This window comes from Talpa occidentalis, unplaced genomic scaffold (assembly GCF_014898055.3).
Source record: "Talpa occidentalis isolate TD23 unplaced genomic scaffold, MPIMG_talOcc4v2.1 talOcc4.16, whole genome shotgun sequence".
In the NCBI taxonomy this organism is placed as follows: domain Eukaryota; kingdom Metazoa; phylum Chordata; class Mammalia; order Eulipotyphla; family Talpidae; genus Talpa; species Talpa occidentalis.
In genome coordinates, this window is record NW_023601653.1 from 5,959,633 (window position 1) to 5,969,829 (window position 10,197).

General features: G+C 54.4%; 1 long non-coding RNA gene across 1 annotated transcript; it reads left to right on the top strand.

The window, feature by feature from the left end:
- The first annotated feature begins 1,843 nt into the window (after positions 1–1,843).
- LOC129145933 (uncharacterized) lies at positions 1,844–8,373 on the top strand. The gene is made up of 3 exons (XR_008552128.1): positions 1,844–4,410; positions 6,878–6,953; positions 7,164–8,373. It is a non-coding gene; the product is annotated as an uncharacterized LOC129145933 (long non-coding RNA).
- Positions 8,374–10,197: the final 1,824 nt, after the last annotated feature.

Here is a 10,197-nt window from a genome sequence, read left to right on the forward strand (position 1 = left end):
GCTCAGGTTGCTCTGGGGTCCCCAGCACCTCCCTCCCCCACTTCTCTTCCCCAGTCTCTCTGAACCTTGGAGTGGGGGGATGATGGGGCTTGAAGACTCCAGGATGCAAATACCAGGCACCCCTTCTCTGAGCCTCAGTTTCCTTTTCTGTTAAGTTACGGCCTCAGCCCAGCAGGGATAGCCTCACAGGGCGGCTGTGGAGGGCAACTGGGGTGACCGCAAGCCTCAAGGCTGTCCCACCTGAGGAGTGAAGAGCATGAGGTTGGAAGGAGGGACGTGCCTCCTGCTTCTGCTCTCTGGGTGGATGAGGGCGGGCACATGGGGGCTGCTGTGGTAGAGGGTGTGTGTGCGCGCAGGCATGTGCATCTGTGCATATGCACAAACCACCCAGAGCATGCATGTATGCATGGGCACATGTGTGTGTGGGGACATGCTCATGCATGCACACATGTAGGCATGTGCTCACACACAGGTACACACACGTGTGTACTTTTTGCAGCCGTGAGCTGAGGCTGTCACGCACCCCTCCATTCCTGCCCGCTTGGGAGGACACCTCCTGGGTGGAGGCAGGGGTGTGGCCAGGTGCTCATGCCCAGACCCCCATCCAGCTGCTTATTTATTGATTAATTCTGTTGTCAGCTGATGGATGCCAAGCCTGTGCCAGGCGCAGACCCTGGGCTGATTTACATAATTAAAACCCATCAGTAACAGGGCCAGGCCTCTGCCGCCAACTGCTTCAGCGAGCATGACAACAGGCTGAGCCTCCCTCCAGCACCCCATCCAGTCCTCTGTACCCCCGGGTTCCCTCCCGTCCCCATCACCCTCACCTCCCCAGCCTGCCCTGTCAGCCCGCCAGCCTGGCCGCTCAGCACCGCCCGGCCCACAATGGCGGGGCTGGAGCGTTCTGGGATTCTTGAGTCGCTGACTCTGAGATTCTATTAGTTGATGGTTCTAAGGTTCTTTGATGGAGAGTCTCAGATTATAAGATTCAGCGGTGATCCTCGGAGTATGTGATTTTTCAAGAGTCTATTACTCTATGTGACAAAGGGGAAAAAATGTTTGCTCTCAGCAGTCCTGCTTGCTGGGGGAAGGAGGGCCGCTCTCGGGGGGCTGGCTCGCCGCGGAGGCCGCCATGGTGGGCTGGGCACCTCACAGAAGGAGGAGATGTGTCCCTGCGGAGGGCCGAGGGCAGGATGGGCAGAGCAGGGACCTGGGGAGGAGCGGGGAGGACCCGGAGACACTGGGGAGAGCTGGAGGTGGCCGTCCAGCCTTCCAAGAAGGCGAGGAAAATACTAGGCCGTGTGGAGAGTGTGCTGTCATGTCCTCGCCGTTGTCTTTGGAGGAAGCTCTCGCCTTTAGAGAGGCAGTTTGTGTGGGCGCTCCTGCTTCCCAGCCGTGTGATCTCCGGCAGCGCCCTGGCCTCTCTGAGCTGCGGTTACCCTCGCACCTGTAAAATGGCGAACGTGCCCGGCATGCAGCTGTGCGGGAGCCCCTAGCAGAAGGTGGCCCTTGTTGCGGGGGAGACCTGCAGCGGCAGATTAGACTCGGTGAAGGTAGAGGCCCGCGGGAGGGCTGGACTTCCTTATCCTCAGCCAGCTCCCAGCAGGCCGGCGCTCCCGGAGGCTTGTTGAAAGAGTGAATGGTTGTCTCTTCTCTCGGCCCTTCCCCAACGTGGGGCCAGCTCCAGCCAGCCCTCAGCCCTCTGGGCTCAAGCTTCCCTCAGGTGGGCCCCCAGACCTCGCTCTCCTCCTCCCTTGGTCCCTCTCCTCCGCTTCCTCTCCATTTACTCAACTGCTCCCCAGCTCAGCTGCAACTGCTCCCCCCACCCCCGCCCCAAGCGCCTCCCCGGCAGCCAGCGTTCCTCCCAGGTGGGCTGGAGAAGACCCCGTGGGCTGACCTTAAGTCCACATGTCCTGGGAGGGCACGTGCCGGCCGGTCCCACAGCGCCACACGCCTGAGCCCAAGCGCGACAGGACCGAGAATCCCAGGCCTCTAATGGAAGAACCTCAGGACTGAACCTCCCAGACCAGCTCTCTCCAACCTGTGACCCCTCGGACTCTACAAGGGCTCAGGGTGCCCAGGTGGACCCGATGTTAGGCACAGTGAAAAAAGGTATGTAAAAAACCTTTGTAACCATGTTTGGAGATGGACGTTAGCCAGACTCCCTGCGGCGCTGGCTGGCAGCACACACACAAGGGAATCCTTGGCCACCTGACACTCTAGTGTGTGTGTCAGTCCTACCTCAGTAATGATGATCCGTCATAATTAAGAAATTAGAAATGCCCTGCAATGCTCAGATGGATGCTAGAGGGTGGGAGGAGGCAGCCCTGAGGGTAGGGCTGGCACTAGTCCTCAAAAGGCGACACGTAGAGTCTCCACACCAGTGGGGCGTTCCACTCAGCTGCCCGCTCCTAGGCGTGTGCCCACGGGAGCGTGAAACCCTGTGAAAGCAGAGACTCAGATCCTTGCCGTGTGCGTAGCGCTCGAGTCGTAGCAGCCCAAAAAGGTGGAGACAGACCAAATGCTCATCAACAGGTGCATGGATTCACAAAATAAGAAACATCCATGAACACATAAAAATATGAAAAAGGTACATACGATGGAATATTAGTCAGCCTTAAAAAGGAAGGAAACGCTGACCTATGCTGCCACATGGGTGACACCTTGAGGACAGGATGCTAAGTGAAATATACAAGGACAAATATTGTCTGATTGCACTGCTGGAGGCGCCCGGAGCCGAGAGGTCATAGACAGAAAGCCGAGCAGAGGTCCCTGGGGGCCGGGGGAGCGAGGGATGGAGACGTGTAACGGGACAGTTTCAGTCAGGGAGGATGAAATCATTCTGGAGATGGATGGGGTGATGGTTGCACAACATTGGAAATGTATTTCAGTGCCATTGAACTGTTCGAAATGGTTCAGACGGTCACCTCCACGCCATGCATATCTCGCCATGATGAAAATGGCTCGTTTCATTGAGAGAGATGATTTTGATTTTGTTTGTAATCCATCTTTTTTTTTTCTCTCAGATGTTCACTGTGGATGCTTCTGGCACACAGTAGGCCCTCAATCATCCCTTGTCACGATGTGAAGGAGCCTGGCCCCTGCTCCCCACGCCCCCCCATGACAGGCTCGATTGCCTACATCGAGTTTCCCACAGGAAGGCGCTGGGGTCTTTGATTCCTTCCTCAGCTGCAGGGGGTTGCGCTGGAGACGGTGGTTCTGGGCTCTGAGGACTGGACAGGCATCCTGAGCTGAGGAAGAAGCGGCTTCTCATGGAAGTCTCAGAAGATGCCACTCAGGGCGCTCAAGTCCTGGAGAGTCATGGGGCCAGGCAGCCAGGACCCCACTTTGGTTGCATTTCACAGGGGAGAGAGTTCTTTTTCGTTCAGCAGCAGCTCTTTGGATGTTTTTAATATGCTCATTGCTGTGTCATCGCTCTCTCTCCCTGAGCAAGTGGGAAATCATCAAGTGCTGAGACAGAGTCAGACTCCGGGATTAAGAAATTTGCCCCCAGTTTGGTCTTACAAAATGCTGATATCTTTTTATGAAATGTGCAAATTGCAAAGCCACAGGGTGGGATCATTCAAGGGGCAGAGTGCTTGGCAAGTCACGTTTCCTAGTCAGGTCTGGTGCTCGCTGGCGTCATCGTCCCTGCAGAGTTTTAATCTCGTCCCTCGTTTGGAGAAAACATGATGTAGCCCTTGGCCTAAGAGAGTCATGCAGCTGGGAAAGGAGAGTTTTATTCTGTCGGTTAAATGATGTCCTCCCAGTGGCCCAGCTTTGATGGCACTTGTAATGTTCTCAGTTTCTTTTAGCACTGAAGGAAGTTGGGGGAGGCAGGTTGTTGCCCCCCCGGGGCTCCCTGTGACTCCCCAGCAAGCACTCCACCCACATGGCTGTGCCTTCCTTATAGCCCACGTGATGGTGCGTCAGTCCTGATGCCAGCATCCCTTTCTGGTTTACTCAGAGTAATCACCAACACAAAAAAGTCCTCCCCTGCACATCGGTGGTGAGTAATGAATGGGACTCAGATACACTGTGGAGGATGTGTCCCTTGTCTATGCACAGGTGAGGCTGCAGGAGTAGAAAAGATCCTATTATCAATGCTTTAATAAATAAAGGTGCGTTTCCGAGAATATAGGGCTGTCTGCTACTAAGAAAAGCCAAAATGACTTAACTGGGATGGGGTTTACTTCTTTCTTATAGAGCAATCTGAGCATAATGTGACCAGTGCTGATAGGTTGATAGTTTGTTGTGTTTTAAAATTAATGAATTAACTTACTTATTTTATTATTTATTGCCTTCTTCAACCTGCAGGCAGCTCCTCCATCTGGTTTAATATGGCTGCAGCAGCTCCTACCATTGCATCTGCATTCCAGCCCATAGGAGGGACAGAAAAACAAAGGAGAGGTATGCACCTTTTCTTTTGAGAACACGAATAGGAGAGCGCACAGCTTGTTTCTGCTCACATTCCACTGGCCAGGACCCAGTCGTGTGGCCACCCCTATCTACATGGTAGGCTGGGAAACGTAGTCCTCACCTGGGCATCTACATGTTCAGCAGTAACCATAGAAGGGTCAGCCAGACATCAGGGGACAACTTGCAGTCTTTCTTTAATTCAGTGAATAGGGTTGATTTCCTCCAGTGGTGAGGATGGCGCAGTGAGGAAGGCCAGGAGCTTTCTGTTTCTCACAGAGTTGACTCTCTAGGAGGAGAGCAAGAGGAGAGGGTTTCAAGGAGGGAGTGGTCCCCCGTGTCTAGTGGGACAAGTCAGAGGTGGGGTGAGAGGCTGGTGACCTTGAGGGGGAGTGCAGGGTGGGGCCTCAGGGGGAGGGCTTGGGTGAGGGAACGGAGATCACTCCTTCAGTCCTTTTTTTCCATAAAAGAAAGGCGAGAAATGGGGATGTGATCTCAAGACGGGTTTTTTTTTTTTAAGATGAAGAAACGGTGTGTGTGGGGTGATAGGAATGATTTTGTGGAGGGAAAAATGAAAATGAAGGTGAAGGAGAAAGGGCTGGAGGAACAGCCCTGGCAACAAGGTGGGCCTGGGGTCCTGAGCATCCTGGCATTGGTGGAGCTCCTTCTGGTTGCTTCTGCTCCCTCAGTGCATCAGCAAAGGTCACCCATGGCTTCCCCAAAAACAGGGAGAGAGAGTGGACGTCTGGAGACTGGGAAGGTGTGAGTTTGCCAATGAGGGGCTTTCCCCCCCACGTGACAGGAAACCCTGAAGAAAGCAACAAGGGGCTTATCTGGGCGCCAGATTCAGCCAGCATTCCAGGTGGGAGAAAGTTGGGGTGCACCAGTCATGTCTGCTTCTTTTAAAAGAAAAAAAATCTTTCTTAGAAACCTGAAAGAAAAAGCTTTCTTAGAAGCCTACCTGCTGCTTAGATCTCAATGGCTGGAACAGGGTCACATGGCTATGCCTGGCTGCAAGGGAGGCTGGGAAATCAGGAACAGGACTCTGAAGATGGCCAAGAGCAGGGCCCCTCCCTCATCCAACAAGGCCAGGGCTCAACCCAAAGAAAGGAGGGGACTTGCCTGCCATGCCCCCTGCTGTGTGACAGTCTGACGTGCTGTCCCCAGGGGACAGGGCCCCGCCAGCATGCACTCATGGTAATTACCAATCTTGCCACGTTGGTCATTGATTGCATGGGCCTCCTCCCCCAGAAGTGTTATGTGATAAACGATAACATAATTTTGCCACTAGTGGAAGCTGTTTGCTCCACCTTGTCCCTCCCCGTGTGGCTGGCTTTTCAGGGTGCTGGCCATGGAATGTCCTGTGTCCGGCTTCAATACCCACAAGCCTCTGGGCTTTTGGTCTCTCCTCTGCCTTTGGTGACGGGAGTCGTACAGGAGAGCTTTATCTTATACTTGTTCTAGAAACACCGATGGTCTCCCAGAGGGATGCCTTGATTGTTTTGTGGGGAAGGTGAGAAAACTTCAAAGGTGCCCAGCCTCCACAGGCTGGCTGGCCCCGAGAGCCCCTCCGCGGTCCTGGGCGTGACGCAGCTCCGCTTGCAGTATTCAGGATTGCACTTTCTGTTTTTGCTTTTTCTCCTTTGCTTGCATAGAATCCTACGTCTCCAAATCAGCACCTTCCACAGGCACAGCAAAATCCTCCTCACGATTGATGGCTATGCCGTGTTCTGAATTACAGAACTTTGGTGGATATTGTCATCCTTACTTTGAAGTTTCAACACATCATCTTGCATTATCAATCATTTCTCTTATTGGGGCTAAAGCACGATACTAAGTACATCTGAGGACTCTCTATGTGCATCTAGGACTATTCTAATACTATGTACACACATGGCCTATATACACACAGACTTATGACATATGTGTATATTTATTGTGTATACTGTGGAAGTTATGAGCTGGCATCTGTGTCCCTTCCCCTTTCATCTGAGCTGGGCTTAGCGACTCACTCATCACCAATGGAAGGCATTGGAAGTATGTTTTATTATTTCCAAGGCCAGGCTCAAAAAGGCGATGGGTTTTCTGCCTGTTTTCCTGGGACACCAGCCATCACGTAAAAAGTCCCCCGCTCTAATTCTGCCATGCTGGAAGCTGACACTGTGGTTACGGGCTCCAGCAGAGCTGCCAGCCCATGGCAGGCCCCAGGTGCCAGCTGCAGGAGCGCAGCTTCCGGGCATCAGCGCAGCCCAGCTGAGCCATCTATGAGGGCTGTCCCCTGGCCTCTGACTGCACCTGTGTGAGAACCCCAAGCAAGAACTGCCCAGCGGAGCCCTTCCAGAATTTCCAACCCACAAAAATCATGAGCAGAATAAAATGTTTTGTTTTTTTTCACCACTTGGATTTTTAAGCAGCAACAGTAAGCAGAAGATATAGAATTCCTTTAGTCTCGATTTTGCAGATAAAGAAATGGAGGCCTGGAGAGACGAAGCAACTGGTACACATTTCCATGGCAGATAAAAGATGAGCACAGGCAGGTAAATCCTAATATTCTGCCTAAGAGGGAAAAAAGCAAAGTTAACAAATGGGCGGTAACGCAGAGCATGCAGAAATGGGCCAACGGGGCTGACAGCATCCTGCTGGGGGAGGTTGGTGCCCCCACCCCCACCATTCCAGGCCCTTGAGCTCGTACCACTTTTAAGAACTGAGCAGTTCCTGCAAAAATCAAAGTTAATTTCATATTTCAGATTTACAAAACGTAAGTGAATGGAACTCTTCCAACCCTTCCTCTGTCATCTCAAACCTCCAAACTGCCCCGGGGACATCAGGCTTTGGATATCACACAGACAAGTCCTGAGTCCTGATTCCTCGACACTCAGCATCCTCGGGGCTGCAGCACAGATGTCTGCTGGTGAAAAATATCAGTGCCACAAAGTTAAAGTTCACCAGCTGTTGGAAGCACCTTGGAGGTCATCTCATTCAACCTCCCACCCAGCATAAGACAAGGAAGAGCCACGTGAGCAAAATAACTGGTCCACATGGATGTCTGAGCGGTGTTTGCAGGCAGCTTGTGGTCAGTGGCCAAGGAACAGTGCAGGAAAAAAAAACAGCCACCAGATCACAGGGTGAGGATGGTGACTGGAGGCTGGGGACTGGCGAGAAAACCCCTGGCTCTCCTGGCTCCTGAGCTGGCCCTCACATCTGAGCCCACCCTCCTGCCTGTGCCTGCCATCACAGCCTTCTCATCCAGGAGGCCTTCCTGGATTGCGCTGCTCCAGTCCTGCTTGCCAGCCCCTCCTTCCTCTTCCCTCCCACCGAGCCAGGGTCCTTGTCTCTTTTCCTGCCCCGTCCTGGCTAGAGTCTCCTGCGGTTTCCACACACCCAGACCATCCTGACAGGGCTTTGCCCCTCCAAGAATCAGTGCTGGGCTCAGTTCTCTTGCTGCAGAGTCCACAGACCCCCCACTGGCACCAAGGACAAGGGCACCACTGCCCCACGCTGCGCCCCTCACCCCTCAGCCAGACACATCGCGAGAAAACATCAGACAAACCCACACTGAAGGAGAGTCTATAAAATCCCGACTGTGCCCTTCAAAACCACCAAGGTCAGGAGAAGCAGGAAGAGTGAGGGCCTGTCACAGGGGGGAGGAGGCACGGCCACTAAATGCCGTGGGGACCTCAGATGGGGTCACGGAGTAGAAAAGGGACCTTTGTGGGAAACCGGGTGACTCTGAACCCAGTCGGGCTAGTTCATAGCCGTGCAGCAGAGGCCGCTGCAAGACACCAGTGCTAATTTCTTAATTTTGACAAATGTGCTTTGGTGATGCAGAGGTTAGCATGGGGGGAGCAGTGCAGGGGACATAGCAACTCTGGGCTCTTGGCCTCTTCCCCCTGTAAATCTAAAATTATTCCAAAATAAGATGTGTAGTAAGAAGATGAACCTCACCACCGCGTGGCTTTTGTCTGCCTGTGTCCCCTCCCCATCCTTCTGCTGACAGGCACACCCGAGGTGACAAGAGTGGGGGTACCCCACCTGGGCTGGGTCTTGTCCGCCCTCCTCATCCTGGCCACAGTGATTGGGCCAAGGAGCAAGCATGTGACCCTTGCTGGGCCAATCAGAGTCCTTCCCTAGAATTATTCAGCCTAGAATGGGAAGGGAAGGCCCTGCTCTCACCAGGGTCTGCGGGTCTGTTCCCCTGGGGCTGTGGGTGTTCCTGGCTCCCCATGGTGGAGACCCTGGCCCCGGAGCTGTAAGCCACCCAGAGACCCTGCGCATGCTGACGGCATTCAAGATGGCCTCCTGCTTTCTGTCTAACTCAGCGACCTCCCGCCCTGCTCAGCTACGAGCCTAGATTCTCCAGAGCTTAACTCACATCAAACTGGGCTCCAATTAGGTTTCAGTCACTTCCAGGAGTCCTGACTGATAACTTCCTCTCAGGCCGTTGTGGGCATCTGAGGGCTGACCGCTGGCTCGGGCGCTATGTCGGGAGGAGGAAATGGTCTCGGCCTCTGGTAGCAAATTCCCTCTCAGAAGTGGGGGGGAAACCCAACACTGACCTGGCCAGGCCCAGACATCAGGGAGTAGCAGGGTGCGTGGGTGCCGAGGTCTGTCAGGGCGGCGGCGTGCTAAGTGGGGTGCAGCCGTGGTGCTGGATGTGGCAGGCTGTGGTGTCTGGGGCCCACGGCTGAGTATGAGGCGGGAGCAGGAGCAGCGATGTGAGGGGCGTTGCTGGAGAAGCCACAGATGGAACAGCCAGAGGATCTGCCTGAGAAAGGGCAGGAGCCGCTCTTTTATCTCAGGTCTGGGCTGTGGGCCAGGAAGGGAGAGACACACGGGGAACTCCAGGGGGTGAACGAGGACTGAGACACCTCGCCTGAGGGGAGAGAGGGGACTCCTGGGCCCAGCTAGGAAGGCCCAGGGATGAGGCTGGTCCTAGGTTGTCTTCTGGGGTCTCTGTGGCTCCCCCCCACTGCTCAACCCCCATTTCAGGCCTCCCTCCCCCTGCCTGTTCCTTCCTGGTGCCCTGCATGTCGCCTGCCCTACCTGAGGGGCCTGGCAGGTGGCTCGAGCTCCCGGCTGAGGTTTCCTTTTGCCCAGGGCCGCCTGCTGCTCTCCGTCCATTTTCTTGCCTGTGTGGTGACTCTTCTTCATTTGTTTGTTCAGGCATCAACGAGATCATTTATTCAACAAATATTTTTGGAGCGCCTTCCAGAGCCAGAGTCTGAGTGGAGGGCCGAGGACGGCCCCGCCCTTGCTGGGTGGCAGGGACGGGAGAGAAGGGCTGGCTTTAGGGGACCTCTTCAAGGCAGAGCTGACAGGAGATTTTGATGGATCAGATTTGGGGGATCCCAGGCGGCATCGAGGTGGCATCTGGGTTTGGGGCCTGAGTAACTTGGTAGCAGTAACACACCCCCTCAATTCCCACAGAGCCTTGGGAACACACAGTACTTAGCCGCCCCCAGGGACCTCCAGACACGGGATTCTAGATGGGGAGCATCAGGCATCAAGGCGAGATGCTGGAAATGACAAGTTACCAGGGGTAAGAGGGAGACTAGCAGCCCAAGAACCCGAGCTCCGTGGCCGCGGCCTGAAGAACCGGGTGGACCGCAGACTCACCTCTTCCTTACTGTGGGATTTTGGCCAAATTGCTCAGTGTCTCTGAACCTCATCAGTAAAATGGGCGTAAGAACAAGAAGCCCCGCATAGGGTGGTGGCTGTTATTCACCAGCACTTTAACCCGCGGGACACACTTGGCATCGAGCCTGGAAGAGATAGTAAATT